General features: G+C 46.8%; 1 protein-coding gene across 1 annotated transcript in view; it reads right to left on the bottom strand.

The window, feature by feature from the left end:
* The window catches only part of PTPRN2 (protein tyrosine phosphatase receptor type N2), a 604,238-nt gene that overhangs the window by 115,567 nt on the left and 464,008 nt on the right, over window positions 1-24,663 (bottom strand). The window lies entirely within an intron of this gene.

Here is a 24,663-nt window from a genome sequence, read left to right as displayed (position 1 = left end):
CCACCTAAATGAAATGTAAATTGAAAAGATAATTCCCTAACACATACCTGGCAACATCGTTCATAAAATATCTTTAAGAAGCAGGTAAGACTGTCTTTGTGAGCCTATTGAATTTGTCATAGGAAAAAAAAAATTTCCAGCAATAAACCTGGTAAGATATTATCACAGCCAGTTTCCCTCATGATACTCTTTGCATAAAGTGGAATGTAGATTTCTTCTGCTCCACACCTGAAAAATTGACTTCTCAAAAAACACTGTTCTCCATTAACGTTTTATTTTTACTTATGAGGGAAGAGTTATCAGATGGGGAGGGCTCACCTCTCCCTCTTTTCTTCCTGGGATAGAAACAAAACAAAACCAAAGTTCAACGTTTCCAAGCTCCTCCACGATATATATATTTTTTTAATGTGTGTAATTTTGTGTGTCTGTGTGTGTGCGCACAGCGACAGAAAAGAAATCCTGGTGATGCCTTTCGCTTGTCTCCATGCGCTGAAAAGTTGTCCAATAATTTCCCCTCATTAGCTTCATTATAAGCTATATTAGCAACAATTAAAATCGCAACATGGCTATGAAAAGCCCAGGCACGCAAGATTGCAGGCTCGCTCATTTGGCCAGCGCTTGACAATTACTAGGGAAATGAATTGAAAAGCACGCCCCTGCCTCAGCTCTGGTTGCTACAAGATGAGAACAATTAGCCAAGTCCTCTCCACCACCTCATTTCGCGTGGTAACAAAATGGATTCCCCCCCCCCCCCCCAATGCCCGGCCCGGCCTATTCATTATCTCGCCTCTCTTTAGTAATTTTCTGCTCCGCATTCAGCTGGCCGCCGCTTAATTTCCTCCCGGCTAGCACGTACACAAGCGGCTCTTGTGTCAGGCCCCACTCCGGTTCCTTTCTCTCTTTCTCTCCTTTAAAAAAAATATATCTTGGAATCAGAAAAGGCCACCGAAGCAATTAGCGCCGCGTCTTGACTGGGAACATAGCTTGCCATTAATTAGCCTCCTTGCTTTAGCAGCGCGCCAGTTTAGCGCGGGGCTCGGGCTTAATGGAACGGAAAGGCAGGTCCGGGCAAAGCGTTCCTCCCACCCTTCGCCGCCTTGTTGCGCAGGAGCGAAAAAGAGGAGCGAGGCTCGCCGGCTGGAGAAAAAGGGACCGACGGACGGGAAGGAGGCAGGCGGGCAGGGCGCGCAGTCGCCCGCCCTCGCCGCTTCGTCGGGGAGGGGCTCCTTCGCCAGCCGCTCGCGCCACTTTGGCTCTCAAGACGCTCCTGCTTCTGCTTCTCCTCCCGCTGCCTCTCCAAAGCGCTCGAGGGATCGAAGAAGGACGCGCTCCGGCGCTCTCCCGCCTCCTCAGCCAGCGGGAGGAGTCTTCCTCGCTCCCCCCTCCCTCCCCCCAATCTCCACCTGCCTCGCCTCTCCTCCTTAACCCAGCGCAGAGGAAGAGCAGGCGGCGTTGAGACCTCCGGCGCGCAAAAACGCGCTCGAGTAGATGGGCGACGCTTCGTCTCTCGCCTCCCTTTCAAGCGGGCGCGCCTGCCCCGCCCGCGTGTCCTCAAGACCACGTCCCCACCCCGCTTCCCTCGAGATTACTGGGAGGAGAGGGGACCGGGAGGCTTTGAGGGGCGCCTCCCTGCCACTCAGTCCATTTTTCAGTTTAGACGGGGTGGGTTGGGGCTAGGCTGCTGTCCTGTGCTCGCCTACTGGGAGTGGTAAGGCCCGTACTGAACACAGTGGGACACTTCCGACGGGTCAGGCTGCACATCTCATTGGTTTTTAAGAAGGCACAGCCTGGAAGTGACATTACTGGGAAGGAAGCCCTACGAAGATAAAAGGGCTTGTCCTGCAAGTAAGCATGATTCAGGCCGGATCACAAGGCTACGGTCCTATATGGCAACCTACTGAACTTTTTGGAACGGAAGGGAAAGCATGCGCAGCAATGGGCCGCGTGCCCCGTTGGAGTGCAACACGGAAATAAGTGGGCACCGGAATATCAACTCAGTCATTAGACCTGCAGCCCTACACATCCGGATCCCCAAACCGCATTCGGACGCAGAACTTAACTCCCAGTGTACGTGCTTTGTTCTGAGGAGTGTGGAGTATGCGCTCTTAGCGTAGGGACTCTGTTAAAGATTATTTGCGAGCTTGAACACACCATACATTAAAGAACACTTTCTCGGGAATCCTGGGAACTGTAGTTTAAGAGTGCATCTCTGGGAGGTGTAAACTTCAGTTCCCAGCATTCTTGGCAGGCTGCTTTAAATGTATGGTGTGTACTCAGCCTAACCAATACGATCCCTCAGTACCTTACTCGGAAGCAAAGTATGAATATTGTAGGACTTAATCCCAGGTATCAGGGTTGCAGTGTAAACGAGCGGGAAAAGGGGGGTCAGTTCGTGGCACCCTCGGCTAAAACGTCTGGCGCGCCCCAATCTACGTAGCAGCGGGAACCGACGGCAATGAGGTCCACAAACCAGCAGAGAACTAACCCAGCACCCAATTTGCGGACCTGGCTGTAAAAACACACACTGCAGACGAGCTTTGACCAAGGGTCCAGTGGCTCCCGTGCTAAAAACAGTGGGTGGGTCCCGCTTTGCTAGGAAACAGATTCAGGGAAAGCGCCCCGAAGGGACCATACATGGGTTTTGACCGCAGCCCCACTCGCTCTTCCTTGGCGAGGGCGGGCAAATCCGTTGCTCCCTAACACGGCAGCTTCTCCCACAGGTCTCTTCGCGCGTCCTCCTCCGTCCCTCCCTTTTTAGGATCTCCCTACCGCCCCGTCGCCTCTGCTTTCCCTTTCTTAGGACCGCCATATGGTCCCTCGCCCCCGCCCCACCCCGCCCGGGTTTCTTAGGCCCCTCCGCGCAGCGGCGCCCTCCTCAGCCCCGCCTTTCCGTTCTTGGAAAGCGCCTTTGGCCGCGGCCCTTCCTGCTGGGGAGGGCAGGGGGTCGCCCGATAAAGCTCTCCTCTGGCGACGAAAGGGCAGGCCCTCCCCTTCGGAGGCCAGTTCAGGCTGCTGGCTGGAGCTCAAGGCCTGGCCTTGGCTTCGCCATTAGCATTTAATTGAAAGCGCCCCCCGGCCCTCTGGCGAGGGAGAGGTCCCTATCTGCATCTAAATAGGGGCGTTTGAAAAATGATCTTGCCCTGGACTGGAGACCCGGCCTCGCTCGCCGCATCTTCTCTTCCCTCCCCACCAGAACTCCATCCCTCCTCCCCGGGCAGGGCCTGGCCTGAAGGGGCCTTAATTGGACGCGCTACAAAGTCCCCGAGACAGAAGGAGCGGCTGCCCCGATGTTTAGGCTTGCTGTGGGGACAGCTGCCGCGAAGGCAGGGTCCCCCCACCCGCGTCTCACTCTTTCTCCAGCAGCTGCGCACCCAACAAGGCGGAGGCAGGGGGCGCCTCCGGCCTCTTCGCCGGGAGACCAGGCCATTGAATGCATGGCCCCGATCCTGGACGTGATTCCTGGGAAATGAGCCTCCCCTCCCCCCCCCAGCCCATGTCGCACACGAGAAATCCCACTAGGCGCCTCACTTCTTAAACATACTTCGAAGGTGCTGCGCATAATAATCCAGGGGTAAATAGATGAACAGCTCCGATCCTAAGCGGTCAAAATACCAAAGCCAAAATAACAGCAGACCCAACGCACAAGTCCCATTAAGTTAAATGACGTTTACTCACAAGTATTGCAAGTATTACTCACGCGGTTGCAACCTAAATATGCTTAGGATCAGGGTTGCTAATTGGTTGTTGCAGCGTTCAAGAGATGCGCGCCCACGCACCTTGCGTACATATATAACAGTGTCATATGGAAAGAAGAGCGACTCTATTTATGGTTTGCATAAGAAAGCTTTTTCTCTGTAAATTATTGCCCGGATTATTCTGTTAACAGTGCGGATATTAAATAACGTCAGAAAGAAAGAGAAACCCACACTTGTCCACTGTAGTCACCCCCCCCACCCAAAAAAATACACCTCCCCCAGCCCCTCTTTCATAAACATGCTGGTGAGTCACTCTCTGGGTCTCGAATCCCTATCTGTAAAATGGGACTAATAGACTGCAATTCTGCACTGGGAGTAAGCCCCATCGAACTAAGCAGACGCGTATAGGATAGCGATGATGCTGTCCTCTTTCAGGATTCTTCTGAAAGGAAAAATGAAGCAACAGAATCCGCTTTGCAAAGTGGCGAGTTCTTCTACCACTGATATAAACGATAATGGTAAGCAAGCCTCTTAAATCAAGAGCTGTCAGGCCCCTTTCGCGGAGCTGACTGGCCCGCGGCCACACGATCCTTAATACAAAATAAACGGGGTTCTCATTCGCATTTTTAGCTCGGGAAAATCCCTCGGCAAACTCTGAGGAAATCATCATGCGAAGAGAATATCATCACAAGCTCTATAATAAAGCGCTGTCAAATGTAAGAATTAAACAGATAAGGAAAATAATTCATTTCCCTTTAATTTTCAGCAGCGTTTCGTTTTTGTCCAGACCACTTCCAGGTTTCCTATGGATTCAGAGTTTGGGTTGTTGTTGTTTGTAAATAGGTTTAATTTACATAACGATGTTCCTGCCTCCAAGCCGAGCTGCAAATCGGAACGGGGCTTCAAATTGCTTTACAAATTGACTGCTCATTGTTGAAAAACGAAGAAACCGGAAGCCATTTTAAGCAGGGCCCGGAGTGGCAAACGCCCCCCTGTGCGCCACGGCCGTGTTGCTGCGCGCACGCTTCGCAGGGGGCGGCGGATTGCCAGCAGACTCGAGGCGGCCTGCCTTGGCGTTGCCTTTGCAAGAGATGGGACCACTCTTATTTCAAGGGAGCCAGCCAGGGAAGGGGAAGGGTAGGGCTGGGGAGACCCTCACTTTCAGATATGGCAAGGAAACTGCCCGCGAGTGGGGAAACATGCGACGGCCCCGAGATTACGCTGGTGGAGGTTCCGAATGGAGGGCTGGAAGAAGGTCCAGAAAACACCAACATCTCGCACACAGAAAGGCGCTTTGCTTTAAACTGGCCAGTCACCCCTGGCTTGGCTGTAGTCGCGGTAAGGCAAGTGGCGTAAAGCAGATTCTTTTTTGCCTACTTCGCCAAAAGAGGAAACCACCGTCCCTCTCTTCCGCAATTTGTACACAATGCCCTCTCCATAAATATCTGACGGTAACGCCGGGCTCAGGGCTTGTTGGGAACTCGCGTTTCTAGCCCTCATTGTTCAAAAACAAACCCCACAAAGCGCTTAGATCGCGTGTGGCCCTTAAAGCCTTTAGTTCTGTAGCCGATACGCGCCCTTTCAGGGCAGAAGAGGCCGAAACCGAGTACACACGTTAGCTCGCCTATGATGTCAGGAGTTTCTCTTTTGGGGGGAACTAGTCCCTGATAAAGCGCTCCCCAACCCCGACGGTCCTCAACTGCGCATCCTTCCCACCCTGTTCTAAAGATGCCGCTTTGTACGGATGACCCTGAACGGTTCCCGTACTGAACATAATTCCGCTTCTGTTTCTGCAAATATTGTCACAGCTCAGGTTGAAGCAAACCTGTTTCTGTTGTCGAAGAAACAGGGCATGTTTCGAACTACACAGAACCCTTCTTCACCATAACGCAGTCAGATAGGAAGGAGCATCTGACGAATTTCTAAACAGCGAGGTTTCTTTCCATTCCGACCTATGAAAGACTGGAACGTAGGCAGTCCCTCTTCTCGAAACTGGACCGGCTTAATTCCTAATTTGCAAACATCCCAGGGAAACATGTAACGCCTGCGACCCTCACTCAAGATCCTCAAACCGATCCATCCATTGCGCCCCACCCTAACTTCCCCGCAGCTCGACCCAGCTCCGGATCGTCCCGCTCCAAACTTCAGGGACAACTCAGGGCCAGCGCTGCTGTGCAAATAAAGCGGTTCCGAGGGTCTTCCTCTGCGCGCTTCCCCCGATTTGTCACCTCCACAACCCGGAAGGGAGGTTTACTCTCTCCATAAAGGTCTGCGTAAGCTTGCTGACAAAAGTATATACCGCCAGCGCTCTGGAAGGAACCGAGAGTCCTGAAGGACTTTTGAGATCCCGAATACATTGCTGTGAGGATGATGTCAAAGCGCTGGTACCCGCCTCGGGTGCATTCTCAAGACAACTTAACACGGATCCCCAGCTGTCTCGTCAAACGCTCTGTCCTTCTTACAGTCGGGATGATTAGTGTAACAAATTTCACTCCCTTTACAGGAGGAAAACTTCTCTTTTTTTGGTAGCGTGACCTGGGCATGAGCTCAGGATCAGGTAAGTGTTGGTGCCTATTCAGGATCGGTTGATAAGAGGTACAAAAGTGTGATCCTATGCCCTTAGGGGAGGGGGTCATCCAAAGTAGGTGGGGGGTGTCCTGTTCCCCCCCCCCATCGCACCCTTTTGAGTGGGTGGGATCTGGATACAGAGACCCATCGATCCTATCATATCCATTGCTATTTCTGGGTCAGTGAGCTGTGACTGGAAGAAGCTTGAGGTTTGGAAAGAAAACCTTCCCTCTTGTCAGGCTGAGGAATCAAAGGGAATCCAAAAGCAAGCTAGGCTTGTATTGGTGACATTAATCTGGCTTTTCCAGCAGCATCCCTACCCAGGTGACACAGGATAGAAGGTAATGCTTTGTTTCCTGATGCACCCCTGGCTAAAATGCTTAGAAATAAAAAATAATGGTGAATCCTCAGGCTGTGCCCCTGCTACACCAAGTAGAACTTGGGCTTTAAAAAAGAGGCAGCTTTTAACAAGCTGTTTGTTTAGTCTAGTTTCCCATTCCAAACTGGACTCTACCTGACAACCTCATGCGCAGGAGGGAGAGGGGGCAGGAGGGTTCTTTCACCCTGGAGCTCCCAGTAATCTCCCACTTTGCCTAAGACCCCCACCCCACCCCGTCTCCCCCCTCCCTCCAGCCAAATGCTTCTATTGGATCCAACAATCAGGCCTCGCGGAACAGAATCCGGGGTTAATTAGAGGCGCCCTGTCAGACTTGACTCGAAATGGGGGGGGGGGATCTTTAAATATGTATGAATTTGACATTTACAGTTGGACGTCTTTAAAGCACAGCTTCCCCTTCTTCTGTCACTGGCCCAGTTTGACGCTGGGATGTTGAAGTGTGTGTGTGTGTGTAGACAACTGCTGTTGCATAACATGGGAACAATCGCAAATATCTTCCTTTTCAAAGTTTAAGGCCTACCAAATGCACGGGATGGGGGGACGGCAACGACGTTTCTTCTTCTTTACAACAAAAAATGCAAAACGGACTCTAAGGAATAATTAAAGTGAAGTGCATTGGAGTATCTACTGAATGTTTATTCGCAAGCACCTTAAAACTATGCTCTAAAGCAGGGTATTCTCTAGGACTGTAAAACAGGGACTCTTAATAATTGCTGGGTTTCAACCCATCATGCCAATGCAGAATGATGACTACCATATATATTTATTAATCTTACCCTACATAGCAGCTCAAAGAACTGGCCCACCCAAATGCATTGCCAGTCAAAAATGTTATTTCCCATTGCATTGTCTCTTCAAGGAAGTAAGAAAGGCATTTCTTTGCCTTTGCACCAGCTTTACTAACCCCCCCACCCAAAAGCCCTTTGCACAGTTGAGTTTCAGTAAGGAAACACCCACCCCTCCCCCAAAAAGATGATGCTAATGTAATCAAACCATGTTTGATATCCTTTCATTGCATCTTCTTCAACAGTCACAGGTCTGACACACTTCCTCAAGAGGAGGAGGTGTGTCCATGACTGGGAGCCCAGCTAGATTGGAGGTTGCAGGTGCAGGTAACATTCCACACCAACAATGGCCTGTAAATGCTTAATATACATTAATATCATTCAGGCAAGTGAATGTACTGGAAACTGAAGGCAACGATGGACTGCTTGAAACTACCCTCAGTTATCTTCACAATATAGATGCTACCTTAGATACAGGTGCTTTACAGATTATCAGCCTTAAATAGCAATTCACATTTTCCCCTCCCCTCCCTGTTTAAAATGGACATTGCCATCTTACAAAGTAAACTTTGTAAGAATGGAAATGCCATTCAGCTAAGAACCAGCGAGTGTAAGCCTTCGAACTTCAAAAGCTATTGCTCAGTTGAGATAAGGACACACTTGGCTGGCAGCTGATGCACACTGCCTTTCTACTTCTGAGAAGAAAAACATATATATTTTTTTCTAAAATAACTTGGCAGTAGTATTTAGTGGCACATAATACACCAGAGGGGTTTTTCCCCTCATTTTTTTTTATAATTCTTTGTTGATGACACATTATAATAGATCTGAACACAAATAACAATGAAAACTAAATATCTCGGTATGCACAGATAAATAAAACTTTGGAAAATGATTTATCTTAAAATATGATGACTTTTTAAAAAAACCCACCTAATGCTATTTTTAATTGAGAATACACTCCAGAACCTAATAAATGGGAGAAGTCAGGCAGAAATAATCATGTATTAATTCTCTACATTACAAAATCTTTTCAGAAGCTATTATCAGAGCAAGAGGCATTGTGGTTGAGATTCAGGGTGGGAGAAATCCTTTGTGCAACTGAAAGCTATTGTTCCTCTGTGCTGATGAAATTGTACTTGCAAATCTGCCATTCAAGGAGGCCAAAAAAGGAGGGGGGGTTGAGTCCCAAGAAGAAGAAAAGGAATGACAAGAAAATAATTATTCTTGACTATAAACATATATTAATATACATTTGGACTCAGCAGGATTAAAAAAAAAGGAATATATAGTTTTGTAAATTGTGCAGCTATTATCTATAATATTACTGTTAATATCATCTAACCACATTTTCCAAGAAAACTCCTTTGGAATAACTGACTTTGTTTTCATGCAGTACATTTATTAGAGTCACATTATTGATTTGACTAAATAAACCTTATATTAACTGTGATCTTCTGGGGGATATTTTCTTCTCGGGATAAAAAAAAATGCAGGAAATATATGTTTACTTAACCTTTTGATACTTTAAAGAATTATATGTACAAAAATCATCCTTACAGTAAAATTGGCATTTTAAAATATTTTTATTGTTCTTGTTCTTTACAATGATGCCCATTATCACAAAAGTGCTAAACACATCTCCGTGGAAGAAAATTAACTCATTTAGTTTAAATTGAATATGCACTCAAGTTAAGTTTGCTAGAATTGCATCAAATTGACTGGACCGATACTCAAGTAAATGCGTTTAGGGTGCAGCACTACACAATTGCAGAAGCAAGGCCTTAAGATATCAGAGCTGCTTCAACACAAGAATGCCTTGTTATTTGTGTTCAAATAAAATGTGTTCTTGTTTACTGACTGTCACATCATACACCACAAAAAGGACATAATTTAGTGGCTCACAGTGCAATCCTAGTCCTGTCTACTCAGAAGCAAGTCCAACTCGAATTCTTGTCTTATTTATTATTATTTATTAAATTTTTATAGCGCCCTTCACCCAAAGGTCCACTGGGCAGTTCACAACATAAAAATGCAAAATGAGAACACAAAAGACACAATAAAACAAAAACAAACAAACAAACAAACAACCCCGCCTCTCACAAACACAATGAAAAGGCCATGGAATGCTACTTGAATGGAGCATATGCCCAGGTAAGGGGTTAGGACTGCAGCCTCAATCTCACATGAGGTTCTTTAAGATTAGCAAGAGGTTTGTATGTATAGGGATGGAGACAGCATCCTCATAGCTCCCTGTCCTCCATTAACACCTCGGATGTTGATTCAGAATTACTTGTAGCAGATGTCAGTTCATCACCTGAAACAAGGTCAATTTAATGCTTTTACTTGGAGAAGGAAGGGGAGGGGGGTGCAGTCAGATGGGAAGGTACTTCCCCCCCCTTCTTTGAGAATCTATGGAGAGGTTGAAAAGATTAGACAAAATTGACACACACAAAAGGCAGATGGATTTCTGGGAACTCCAGCTTATTCAAATCACTGAGAAAGGTCATGGTGCGAACCATAGACCTATTCTTTTGGAGGGACACAATGATCCTTCCTCAACCTTCAACCCCACAAAGCGGGGGGGGGGGGGCTACTTCTCTATACCTTTTAGAAGGATTAATATCCCGCAACAATGAAGGAATCGAATCCGAGGCTTCAGACAAGTTTCAAAGATACCAGCATCAATGGGAGATACTTTCTTCTTGTTTCGTAATGAAAATAAAAGAGCTGTTTTTGTTGTTTACCAAGAGAAAGAGAGGAGGAGCTGCTTGCACCAACAAACCAGTAACCTTGCTTTTCATAGGTGTTAAGCAATATGTATACAGTACTGAAATGCCAATAGTTGTCCAAAGGGTTAAAAAAATGAGTGGATCTGTCTGTCTGGCAGTATTGTGGCAAGATGAAATTTACAGGCATTTTAATATTCTCCTAGGCAAAAGAGAGAGATAAAAGAGAAACAAGAAAGGGTAGATATATGCACAGCATAAACATATTGCTAATTACTTGTCAGAAATATTCTGAAAATATGAGTAAAGAGAGCTCCCTCATTTATCTATGTATGTATACACACACACTTTCGCATGTACCGGTATATGTTTTGAGTGCTTCCATTAATATATACATGCCATATTTGTAGTTTACTGTACCCATATTGCATGTGAGTAGGTAAACACACAGTGCTCGCATCTATTTCCATTGTTTTCTGCCCTCCTGGTCAATATCCTGATTGCCTAACTATGCCCATTGCATCTCTATTGAAACACGCCAAATTTAAAACAAAAAATTGAAGCGTATATCCCATTTTGCCAGCTTCCCTCAAGATTGTGCTAGGATGTGTGTGTTTTATATATAAAACAAAGCATAGCAGAAAAGGTCGCCTTGTTTCAAAATCCTAGGCTGCCTAAATCACCTGCTTTATGTCCTTCTAATATAAGGATCACAATACTATGCATGTAAACCCCGCAGGCATACCAGTGTAGGCTGAGTGTGGATATGGAATCATATACTGTATATACACGCCGTCTAGAGAGATGCATTTGTTCTCAACTCCCCATTTTGCTCCCAATACGTCAGCAGCTAAATTTTAGAAGGGATGGGAGGACTATAAAAGGAAGAAGTGTGGCCGAACTTTGCTTTCCATCTTGCGAAGGAGTCACCAGCGCAGGAACAAGAGCAACTGGGAGGAACTTTGCTCAATCGGCTAAGCATGTTGTTGTTGATGTCCTCCTCCTATCTCTGGGATTTTCTAAGGAATGACCAGGACCAGAGTGATGGGGGACTTGTTGGAAGCAAAAAATGCTGCTTTGAGGTCTGGTGAGGTCATGATGATTCGGGAAAGTAGTGGAAAACTGACTGCTAAGGTCAATGCAACCCAGGACAGAGGAGCTACAGGTGAAATCTTAGGACTATCGATGCTGAATAGGAACACGGGTTAATAGCCACAGACGACGTGAGCCAGTCGGGGATCGCTCCGGGGACCTTTGGCGACGGCCCACGAGGCGAAGGAGGTAGAGGATCCGGAGATCCTGCAGGGCGAGCTCTGAGGGGTCCCCTCCGCGCATGTCAGCGGTGACCTTTGCACAGAAGCTGCTGCCGGGCAGCTTGGGAGGCAAAACAAAAGAACTTTCTTGTCCTTTGAGAAAGAGAGAGACAGAGAGAGAGCTCTTGGTCGCCAGCCACACAATACGCAACAACCAGGGGGCAGATTCGAAGCGGCAAATCCTGGGCGGGAAAGAATGTGCCCATTCCTCAAGTGCGCGACTGGCGCGGGAGCGAGAGATCGGCTGGGTCAGATGCGCCTCTGGGTGCTTAACAACGGGATCAAGGGGGGCTGAAACCACACACACACACACACACACACACCTTCCAACTTTTTTCGGAACAGGGGCGCGCGAGAAATGCTTCAGCAAAACAAGGATAAGAAAGAACCAGGGCAGACGGGCGCTCTCACTACGCGCGGAAGCCGCCGGCGCGCGCTAGCAAACCACCGAGCACCGTGTTCACCTCCCGATTCCCCTGGCGCTTGTCGCCCAGCACCGACCCTGCGCAAACACGGCCGCGATTCTGCTGCTGGCGGCGACTTCAGCGCCGGCAGGAAGGAGGCAAGCTCCCGCGTCCCAACCCTTCCGTCCCCGGCGGGGCAAAGCGCCCCTTCCGCCCCCTTGAGCACGTGGCCAAGAACTCGCCCCAGGAGCGCGACTGGGGCCCGAGCTGCTCCAGCAAGGGCTCCTCGCAAAAAAGGCCGCCGCAGAATCTCTGAGCATGGACAGAGGGCCTCCCCGTCACCTCTGGCCACCACCGACCACGACCACCGGTCTCTGTCTCTCAGCCATTCTCACCCAGGCCGGGATTCAGCGACGGGGCGACGCGGCCCGAGCGGCTCCCCGCCCAATAAGCACGAGGGCGCCAAAAGCTACACGTCGGGCGTCGCTGAAAGGGAAATTCCGTGCGCCATTTCCGCCCTCGGGGCGCCCCTTACCTGTCTCCATGCCTTCCGCCTCCCTCCGCAGGGCTCTCAATCTCCAGAGAGGCATCTCCAGCAAGAAGAAGCCGCCGCCGCCGCCCAACTCGGTGCCCCGCTCGGAGCTCCAACTCCCTCCCGTCCCTCCGCCAGGCGATACAAAGGCGGGAGGCGGCGCTGCTGACGGGCTCCTCTTTCCCGGTCCCAAGGCAACGCGACGAAGCCGCTGGTTCCGGCGCTCGCCGCCGCCCGTTTCCCAGGGCCTCGGCGCAGCTGTCCGTCATCCCGGGGCGCGAGGGGGAGCGCACCGAAGAGCGCGCGCGAGAAAAAACGCCCGTCCCATCCGCCCGGGCTCCGCTCTGCCCCTCCTTTATATTCGCCCGCGCGCAGCCCCTGCTGTCGGCGGCAAAGCACATGGCCCATCCACCGGTTGCTATAGCGATGCCTCCCCTCCACAGGTTGCTGACAGCAATTGGCTGGCGAGGCTCGGGCTCTTCAGAACCCCCTCGCTGGCGCGGGAGGCTATGAATGGACATAGCCTTTGTCACTCATTTGTAAAAGCTGCTTGGGGTTGCTGCTGTACCCCTTCTTCACGCTCACTTTCTCTCTCTCACACACACTCCCCCCCCCCCCAGTCATTTTTGTGCCACTCTGGCCAAATGGAAGCTGAAGGGAGAACAATGAGGGGAGCGTCGCCCCCTCCCCGCAGGCTCAAACATCAATGGAAGATAAAATAAAATCAAAACCCTCTACGATTTGCATCAAAATATAAGCACCCAACATGTCCGTGTCCCCTGCTCTTCTAGCACGGACTTTTCCTGAAGGAGTGGGGGGGCGGGGGGACATGAAGCGGAAATTCAAACCAACTCTTCTCCACTTCATGCGCTGACATGTTTTCACTTTAATCAATATAAGAAAACCTTCATATTCTGCATTAAATAAAATGCCTGTCAGAATTAAGGTTGCTAGTACCATACTGGAATAAACTGGAATATCTATTAGGCCTCCGGTTTGCCGAAATACCCAATACTATTCAGTTGTTTGAGGGGCAAACTCCACCTAGTTTCATTAGTGTCATGGGGACTGTTAAATGCTTGTAAAGTGCTAGACTAATTAGTGTTTGGAGAGCTATTAAATAACCAGCTAATATTACTATATAATTGATGAGGCAAAATTCCTAAGCCAAGAGTCATATTTGAAAGCCTTGAGGTGGACCTCAGTCACCAGTCACACAGTCCTTGCCTGCTAAAACCCAGGACAGTTGCTTCACGCTGCATAAAAAATATCCATCCATCTAGGCCAGTACTGGCACCAGCTCCCCACACGTTCCGCAACCAGAGATTTTTAAAGCTAGAAATTCAGGATTTAACTTTCAAGCTTCCACATGCGATGCAAATGTTCTCACACGGAGCAGTGCTCATTCCCCCAAACCAAGATTTCTCCAACAACCATCTCCTGTCGCCATTCCGGTACCAGTGGGAGAAGGGGAGCAGAAGAAGCAGCTGTGCCCACAGCAATTTTGTTAAGGCGGCCACAATTTGACTACAACTGAAAGGAGTCCTGAGGTGGTATTTGTGGATTGTTCCTCTTCACAATTCAAGCACCAGGCCATTCCCTTCTTCCACCACTCTCAAGTTCTGCTGCTTGCTGCACCGGATGAACAAGCTCCTGATGTGCTGTTGATGAACTTTGAGGATTTATTTTAAAAAATATATACACTAACTTTGATTGTTAACCCCCCCCCCGCTCAAATCGGTTTACAAATGGATAAGAGAATAAAGTCAAGGAGAAATCCAACAACCCTAGTTTAAAACACACCAAATATAAAAACAGATCAACGCTACCTTAACTTTCCAAGCATCTGGGCCGGCTTGTCTAAACATGGATGTTTTCAGTAACGGGAAGGCACCTGCTTGATTTCAATTGGCAGGGAGTTCCAAAGTTCAGGCGCTGCTGCACTGAACGACTGAGTTGTTATAAATGTGGAACAGGTATTATGCGGCACCTGCAGCAGTGCCAATTCCTCCGGTGGCATGGGTGGGATATGTAATTTTAATTCTATTTCAGTCCACTTCCTTGAGTCGCCGCATGTCACCCACAAGCCACAGCTGGTCTACTCCTTGTTTAACAGCTAGTAAAGTTCAGTGCAATGAGTACTGTTCTGGAGGCCACCTAAATTGAAGTTGAAGTTTAGGCATGGTGTGCGACATCGAGCGACTCAACTCTCTCAGCCTTTCTTGCTTAAGAGGAGGGCACTGGCAACAGGTTCCTACACTGCCCGGTGCCTCTCAAAAATTCCTGGTTGTGTCCTCAAACTGAACCTAATTTTTAAAGTTGCCCAGCACTGCCTTTGCATATTCTCACCAAGTGTTCCTGTACTGCTGAATTGGCCTTGCAACTGTGTCTAATGCCGCCTGCAGAGCTTTGCAGCGCTTGCCTAGCTAACAATGCAGCAGGGGCTTTGCTCAGCTGCTCTCCACACTCTTGTCCTGGAAAATGGGAGCACCCAAAAAAACTCCATTTCTCCATAAGGGAATGCTCTGCAAAATTGTGGAAAGTCTGAATGTCCCTCGCTGTGCCTCTCCTTTCAAAGCATTTTGTGTCTGAAAGGCATTCTGCTCCTTGTTTCAGAGTTCAGCAGGATGAGAGATACGGGTCTTCGTCAAAGAGAACACTGTAAGACATGCAAAGCATTTTTGAATGTAGAATCTCAAAGTTATCCCAAATGCCTAGTTATCTAATTGTGGTGTTGTATTCATAAGGGCATAACGCACATGGAAAGCAAACGGCACTTCCACTCAGCTGGCTTTGGGTGCCAAAAATACCACTGGAGATGCAGTCTTTCGCATTTTCTGTCTCTGTAGTTCCAGCTCAAGACCGACTGTAAAATCACAATCATATTTCCAGTTTCTGATGAATTCTTTTCCCTACTGCTGGTGCTGACGTGAGCTAGCTGGTTAACATTTAACTCCTGCTAAATGTTTACTCCGTTAACTAACCGCCTGCGCGCTCTCTCTCGCTCTCTCTCTCTGACAAAGTCCCGACATTAGAGAGGCATTTACACTCCCATCCTTCCTCAAGTGTAGCATTTCTACAACCCGCAATGGTGCAGAAGTAGAGGAGGGAGGGGATGGATCTGCAGGTTAAGCCAAACATCTGTTTGCACAGCGCCTTTGAAAATCCCACAGCTGCAGCAAACAGGAGAAGAAAGGAAGAAAAGAAATGAACCCGGGGAAAGGAGCTCTTGTCAGATGCAGATGACAAGTCTTTGGGAGGCCTCTTTAGTGTCTGGCACTCTTGAAAGCACCATGCTCCCCTCCCGCCTCCCCCTGCTATTGTTTCCCCCCTTTGCCACGACAGCTGGGGATGGCAGGCCCAAGCACGGCAAAGCTAGCTTCTCCCTAACAAGCCCTCCTCTCCCCCTTTTGTAGGCCCCCAGCTGCAGGGGGGGAGGCAGCTAGCTGTTAGGCCACCTCCCTGTGATTCTGCCTCACCCTCTGCTGAAACCGCCTGTTGAATGGTCTCCCCACAAAATGGGAATTTCTACCAGAGTATCCTTTAATCTCTTCCCCCATGTCCCCTAGAATAACCCACCAGGCCCCTTCTATAAAGACAAATGGTTCCAAATGCAACAGGCCAGTTCACAATCAGGCAATGTAACCGACCATGAGAAAGGATGATGGGAGAGGAGAGGAGCGGGGCTTCGTTAAAACTAGATTGCTGTATCATCTTTCACTTTTTGCCTCCTCCTCCGACCCGCACACCATCCCATGAGATAGGCTTTTTAGAGTTCCCACTTTACAGACAAGCCATAGAAGATGTTAAGTGGTTATTCTTTCACCCAAGTAACTGAGCAACTCCCACAAAGAAGTGGGAACCTTAAGCCAAATGCTAGTCTACAATATCCACAGCACTAAAGTTGCTACCTTGATGTGACAATCCAAAATAATAAATGCTGAGCTTAGCTCAATAGAAGAGCATATGCTCCGCATGCAAATTACTCAAAGTGTAATACTCAGCACTAATACTCATACCCCTCCCTGTTACCCTGGAGAGATGCTGTCAGTCATGGAGGAGACAACACTCACTTACATGGTCAAATGGTTTGGCTCCCTATAAGACAGATTCCTGTGTTCATACCTGCAAATTGTGGAAAGATGCTCACAAGACTACCTTGTTTTTGTACTTCCCTCAACAATTTTTTTTTAAAAAATCACATAAACTCACTGTTCTGGATTACTTATTCCTGATCATCTGCCACTCCACGGCCCAATCGTCCCAGAGAATCACAGTATATGTGTAAATATGAACTTGAGAATGAGAAGACATCACTCTTCCCCCCCCCCTATTTCTTAACATCCCTGAGTGTCAGTTCCTACTCCCACCAGCTAATGAGTATTAATGAATCCCAAATCCTTATTAAGTCATTTATTTACATTTGTTTAGATAATAAAACAAATCAAAACAAAACAAAGCCAGTGTGGCAATTATGCCACATCTTTGACACTCTTTAACACCAGTCCTTGGCTCTTAAAGCACAAGGCCATGGAATATTCACAGCCAACATGCAGTTCAACCATAACTATGCATGATATAAGATTTTAGTTGATTAATGGTCCTACTTTTGTATAACCAATTTGCTCATTAACCATCTAATAATAAATACAGTAAGTCTCCCAGCACAAGGGATCTTTGAAGGATATGTAACAAATAACACAGCTTCCTTTGGCTTAAAGTTATGGATAAGCAATTTGTCCAGGCAAACCATTTCATGGCATTCCCCATGTAGAAATAAGCAGACTTTGCCTACTACTTCATTGGCACTGAGTCAGTAGTCTTTCACAGGAGACAGCCTGGATTACAATCATATTTTTAAAAATCCATGTTAAATCTGCAGTGAACGAATCAATCATTTAATTGCACCAGACTACTTAACTCATGCTTTCAATTTCACCGAAGAAGGAGAAGCAGGTTTGAATTAATAACATGGGCATGTGGTGTGTGTGTGTGTGTCTGTCTGTCTGTGCATATTACCACACACAACCCACCTGACCCAAGCTAGAAAACCATGTAGATGCATATGAACTAACTGAGTATTATCTTCCAGCACTGAGACCCTTGGAAAGATGCAGTTATGACGTTTTCTAGCAACGTTGCAACCACATGCATGCATCTCCTTTGCCCTCTTAGACCCATTTCACATGTGTTAGTGCCACTTAAACCGCCTTTGAACACTCTCCTGTCCTTGGTGTGTATATGGAAAAGACAAAAATACAGTTTTAAATATACTTGTACAGTGGTACCTCGGGTTACATAAGCTGCAGGTTACATACGCTTCAGGTTACAGACTCTGCTAACCCAGAAATATTACCTCGGGTTAAGAACTTTGCTTCAGGATGAGAACAGAAATTGTGCGGCGGCAGCGGGAGGCCCCATTAGCTAAAGTGGTGCTTCAGGTTAAGAACAGTTTCAGGTTAAGAACAGACCTCCGGAACGAATTAAGTACCGGTACTTAACTCGAGGTACCACTGTATATCAAACCAATTGATAGCCACACAGGGAGGCAGATTTACAATCGCATCTTAACTTTCTTTCATGGCTTCGGTTTGCCATGTGTGTAGAAGTTTCCCTTTGGTCATCATTAAGAAGAATTATATATTTTTAAAAGTTAGATGATGGCGCCACCACGTTTTTGTTTATTATAAACATTTCAGTCCCATCCTTCTGCTCTAGAAGTTTCCAGAGTGGCTATAACTAACAATGGCTATAACTACAATGAACGTGGCTATAACTACAATGAAATATTTTTATTTTGTTTTTGTAATTTCGTTTTAGGACTTATTTTATCTCACGTATTTTATACTCTTATTCACTGCTTAGATATTTTATGTTAAGTGGTCTATAAATTATTAACACACACACTACTTTTTGTAGGGGTTGTTCAGTGTGGGCGGCATTCAAATAAGCTTTACTCCGAAAAGGTCTGTTGAAATTAATGGACCTAACTAGGTCATGTTCATTAATTTAATTGGTTCTACTTTGAGTAAAACATAGTTTAATACCAACCAGTGTTTCCATTTTTGGTTAAGTTACAGATAGGTAGCCGTGTTGGTCTGCCATAGTCAAAACAAAAAAAAATTCCTTCCAGTAGCACCTTAAAGACCAAATATGTTAGTTCTTGGTATGAGCTTTCGTGTGCATGCACACTTCTTCAGATACACTGAAACAGAAGTTTGCTACTGGAAGGAATTTTTTCATTTTTGGTTAAGTTATCCTAGGGTATTCAAGAATTCTCCTCGCCCCCTTTTCCGTTCAGGACAAGTAGTCATAGTATTTGATAAACAAAAGCAACCTGCGAAGAGAAGATTGACACCTAGTTCTGAAATTTCCAAACGAACTGTAAAAAGAGGCCAGCAATTCCATCCATAAATCAAATGGGTTTTCTTGGGTTTTTGTATAAGATGACATAACCCCACTTTATAGATCACAGCTAAAGAGAGCAAACCTTTAAACTATAGAGAGTGTTTGTTCACACACAGCACTGAAAAGCACCTTTGAGCTTCTCTTATCCTAGTTGTCTGATGGTTTAATGTTGTTTCAGAAGAAGGATGCGATGGTGTATTTATGGTACCTGAGCACTGTAAGGTGGAAGCACGTTTTGAAAAGTCAAAACAGGGATATGGCGGGGCAACAAATCAGAATGTGTCAGAGGGGTGAGGATAAGTGTATGCCTGGAAGCTGCTCTGATCTATAGCCATAGAAAGAGAAGGGAGGAATCAAGAAGATCCCTGCTGGATTGGGTTGAAGTCACATCTAGTACGGCATCTTCTTTTTACAGATGCTTATGGGAAGCCCACAAGTAGAACACTCTCCCCAACTGAGATTCCCATCAACTGGTACTCAAAGGTATATTGCCTCCAACACTGAAAGCATTCTCCTCTATGAATGATCCCTTCTCTTCCACTGACAAATGCTCCCAAGGAGAGCATGCTGTTATGAGTTTGGGTGGGGAGTAGGCTGTATGCCGAGACCCTTCTAATTCCTGGAATAGCCAGGCTAGCTTCCGAGAAGCAATACCCTTTTGGGGTGTTAATAATATTAATAATAATTTATTATTTATACCCCGCCCATCTGGCTGGGCTTCTCCAGCCACTCTGGGCGGCTTCCAACAAAATATTAAAATACAGTGATGCATCAAACCTTAAAAGCTTCCCTAAACAGGGCTGCCTTCAGATGTCTTCTAAAAGTCTGGTAGTTGTTGTTCTCTTTGACATCTGATGGGAGGTGTTCCACAGGGCGGGTGCCACTACAGAGAAGGCCCTCTGCCTGGTTCCCTGTAACTTGGCTTCTCGCAGTGAGGGAACTGCCAGAAGGCCCTTGGCGCTGGATCTCAGTGTCTGGGCTGAACGATGGGGTTCCTTCAGGTATACTGGACCGAGGCTGTTTAGGGCTTTAAAGGTCAGCACCAACACTTTGAATTGGCAACATACTGGGAGCCAGTGTAGGTCTTTCAAGACCGGTGTTATGTGGTCTCGGCGGCCACTCCCAGTCACCAGTCTAGCTGCTGCATTCTGGATTAGTTGTAGATTACGGGTCACCTTCAAAGGTAGCCCCACCTAGAGCACATTGCAGTAGTCCAAGCGGGAGATAACCAGAGCATGCACCACTCTGGCGAGACAGTTCGTGGGCAGGTAGGGTGTCAGCCTGCATACCAGGTGGAGCTGGTAGACAGCCGCCCTGGACACAGAATTAACCTGTGCCTCCATGGACAGCTTTGAGTCCAAAATGACCCCCAGGCTGCACACCTGGTCCTTCAGGGGCACAGTTATCCCATTCAGGACCAGGGAGTCCCCCACACCCACCCATCCCCTGTCCCCCCAAAACAGCACTTCTGTCTTGTCAGGATTCAACCTCAATCTGTTAGCCACCATCCATCCTCCAACCGCCTCCAGGGACTCACACAGGACATTCACGGCCTTCACTGGTTCTGATTTAAAATAGAGGTAGAGCTGGGTATCATCTGCATACTGATGAACACCCAGCCCAAACCCCCTTATGATCTCTCCCAGTGGCTGCATGTAGATGTTGAAAAGCATGGGGGAGAGGATGGAACCCTGAGGCACCTCACAATGAGAGCCCAGGGGTCTGAACACTCATCCCCCACCACCACTTTCTGAACCCGGCCCAAGAGGAAGGAGCGGAACCACTGTATAATAGTGCCCCCAGTTCCCAGCCCCTCTAGACGGTCCAGAAGGATGTTATGGTTGATGTTATCAAACACTGCTGAGAGATCCAGCAGAACTAGGAAACAGCTCTCACCTTTGTCCCTAGCCTGCTGGAGATCATCAACCAGTGCGACCAAGGCAGTTTCAATCCCATGACGAGGCCTGAATCCCAACTGGAAGGAATCCAAATGGTCCGCTTCTTCCAGGCGTGCCTCGAGTTGTTCAGCAGCCACTCGCTCAATCACCTAGCCCAATTCTTGGCTGCATCTAAAGATTTTTTTTAGGAAGCCTCTTTCAGCGGGTCTGGGAAGGCCCCCTCACAGAGAGAAGCATTCACCACCCCGCAAAGCCCATCGCCCAGCCCTTCCTGGCTAGCTTTTATAAGCCAGGATGGGCAAGGATCAAGGAGACAGGTGGTTGGTTTCACTTGCCCAAGCAGCCTGTCCACATCCTCGGGGGTAACAGATTGGAATTGATCCCACGCAACTTGACATGACTGTGAACCCCTCCATCATAGGCTCAGGCTGTCTATATGTGTGTAATTAAACCATATATCAATCATAAAGGCACCATGGTCTCTGCTGTACCTTATTCCAAAGGAAACACGAACACAAAGTTAGCGACCAGAACCCCTGGAATCTTGCACTGCTCAGAGACTGGGGTGGCATGCAACAATAAGAACTAGGGGTTCCTTTTAGAAGAACAAGAGCCATCATTCAGCAGAAGTATTTTTAGAATACAAAGAGAGGCTGCCACTTTCTTGTGCTTTTGCAGAACAAGCTACCATGTCATTTCAATGAAATGTCATGCCACTCTAATCTTAAAGATAATTCTCAGTTCATTGAGAGCCAAGCTAGACATTACACAAACTTCTGTGTTACTTTCCTTTGAATTATTTTTGCTAATTATAAACGGGAACACCATATCTTTTCCCTTAAACACCACAGATTATTCTTTTTTAAAAAAAACAACCAATGGTTTGGAGAGGACACTCTTGAGTTTAAAAATGTGCAGTGGGGAAAATATCAAGTAGCTGTCCATCTTCCACTCAGACTCAACACTTGCACAAGTTGTTTCTGATTTTTCTTTTTTTTACAAAACAACAACAACCCACACCTTTGGAAGAAAGCAACATGGAATTCCATGTGACATCTAGTTTGGCCTCTCTCTTTTTGGTCTTAAGCAGAAGTATTTAGAAGAAGTGTTTTGAGGATTGCTGCGCAACACACTCAGGGGTATGGTCCTTTAGATTCTGAAAGATTGGTGCTAAATGTGTTACGATATTTTTAGGTGACAAAATGTTTCTTAACATCTACATGAAACTGCTAGGAGATGGTCGTGAGGGGACCTTTGGTTGAGGTGTCATGAATATCCAGGTTACTACATTTGCTTCTCAAGAAATCCAGGCGAGGCACTGGACATTCCAAACCAGTGCTTGAACCTGATCATAGACGACCGACCTGAAGCTCAGTTCAGTCAAGATAGAGGTTTGTTCGGTCAAGATAGAGAATGTGTTTGTGAATGGATCACAAGCTAAGTGGCTTTCAACCTGCTCTGGATGGGATTGCCCTCCCACTAAAGGAGCAGGTTTATCGTTTCGGGCTTAACCTTGATCCAGAACGGTCACTGGAGGGGCCTAGGTGGCTTCAGGGCACAGAGTGCTTTCGACAGCTTCAGTTGATATACCAACTGCAACCCCATCTGGAAAGAGATAATCTTGTGGTGGTTATTCATTCCCTGGCAACTTCCTGGTTGGTTGGTTGGTTGGCTGGCTGGCTGCACTGCCTTATATGTGGGGTCTCCCTTGAAAATGGTCCACAAACTTAAGCTGGCTCAAAAAAGGCAGTGAGGTTATTAATGGGGACTGGAAGATATGTGTATATTACAACAGTGCTCTCTCACCTGCACTAGTGTCCAGACAATTTCTGGGCCCAATTCCTTTAAACCCCTAATCAGCTTTGGATCAGGTTATCAGAAGAATTACTGTATTTTTTGCTCTATAATACTCACTTTTTCCCTCCTAAAAAGTAAGGGGAAATGTGTGTGCGTCTTATGGAGCGAATGCAGGCTGCGCAGCTATCCCAGAAGCCAGAACAGCAAGAGGGATTGCTGCTTTCACTGCACAGTGATCCCTCTTGCTGTTCTGGCTTCTGAGATTCAGAATATTTTTTTTCTTGTTTTCCTCCTTCAAAAACTAGGTGCGTCTTATAGAGCGAAAAATACGGTACCTCCTCACATATTACCTCCCCAACTAGACCTTAATATCCTTATCAGAGGCTCTTCTCCAGGTTCCCCAACCTAAGGAGGTGAGGCAGGTAGCTTTAGGAAGAGGGCTTTTTTGGTGGTGATGCTCCAGTGATGGACTGGGCTCCCCAGTGAGGATAACCTAAACGCCACAGCTTATGTTAAGATTTTGTGGGTTCTTTTGCATCTGGTCTCCCAGGCTGTTTAGAACAATGGAGCAATTTATTTTTAGCTTGGTTTTACACATTTAAAAAAATATATTTTATGTATGCTGCTTTATGCTGATCACACTTGTGCATAACTCAGTGTTTTAACTTTGCTGATTTGTTTTGAATTTTGTGAGAGCTGCCCAGAGGACACTGTTAATGGGTGATCAATAAATGTCAAAATAAATAAAAAGGGAATGTATTTTATTAATCTACCACTCAGGTTGCTTGTTGAAGGAAATGCTGGGTTATTCTGCAGTAAATACATAATACTGACAGCTACGTAACTAGGCGGCAAGTGTTGTTTCTCAGTGGCCAATGGCTGCTTTATTTAAATGCTCCAAGTCTGCTTGACCAATTTTAATCAACAAGATGTAATCTGAATTCCCACAGGCTGTTTGCAATGCTTATGTGGTTAGATTTAACAACTAACTGCCTGTGGATTTTGGAATTCTAATTATAAGTTCTCCTCAGTTTCCCTTAGGCTTAGGTACCTATCCTGAGGCCGCCCACTCTCCTTTTGGCATTTTAGTTCCTAAGCCTGCGGACACCAACATAGTTATCCCAGGCACCCATTGTCCCACCAGTACCTACTATGGCACCATCAAAAGGTCTCTGTAAATATCTCCTTAAAAACCCACAATGCTGTTCCTACCTGGTTTCTTTTTTGTACTGGTTCATCCTCTACCTTAATCATTCCACCATTTCATTGGATGCTGGAAATGGGTGCCCATTCTCCCATCTGTGGGGGCAGACTTTGGTAATATGCAGTGCTTTTTTTCTGGGGGTATGCATACCCCTAAACATTTTGTGAATCTAAGTTTGACCTCATTGAGGGGCAGTATTTCGATATGAGTAGGAAAATGAGAGTACCCCTAAACATTTTTTTAAAGGAAGAAAGCACTGGTAATATGGCACCCTGAGTGAGGCAAAAATTTTGTGCCCCCAAATGGATCTTCTCAATAATGGGTTTTCTCAATTTTGTGCCCCCTCATCTTGGCATCCTGTGTGGGGAAAACTACTCACACCACCCAAAATCTGGCACTGTCAGCTATTTTGAATAAAGGCAAGGTTCAACTAGCTTCTCCCTATGAGCAAATATAGCAATGGCCATATTTTTCTCCATTGATGGGGTGATTAATTGGAGGCATGGCTGCACCATTTTATTATCCTGTCTCTTTTTCTGTTACAAACGCTAACAAACGTGGGTTACAAACGCTTGGGTTACAAACTCTTCAGGTTACAGACTCCACTAACCCGGAAGTAGTACCTCGGGTTAAGAACTTTACCTCAGGATGAGAACAGAAATCACTCAGGGGTGGCGTGGGGCATTGGGAGGCTCCATTAGCTAAAGTGGTACCTCAGGTTAAGAACAATTTCAGGTTAAGAAAGGACCTCCGGAACTAATTAAGTTTTTAACCTGAGGTACCACTGTACTATGCCTCACGACAGCCATTTTGTGCTATGCCACCCCCAAAACAACCATGTTGCATTATGCTATGCTCCCAGAGCATTTCATTTGTGATAGGCCAATTTGTCATTTGTCATAGCCGTCGTTCTGTGTACCTATGGCAGTTTCT

Source organism: Podarcis melisellensis (assembly GCF_964234715.1).
Source record: "Podarcis melisellensis genome assembly, chromosome: 12".
Lineage (NCBI taxonomy): Eukaryota > Metazoa > Chordata > Lepidosauria > Squamata > Lacertidae > Podarcis > Podarcis melisellensis.
This window is presented reverse-complemented; position numbering and strand designations above follow the sequence as displayed.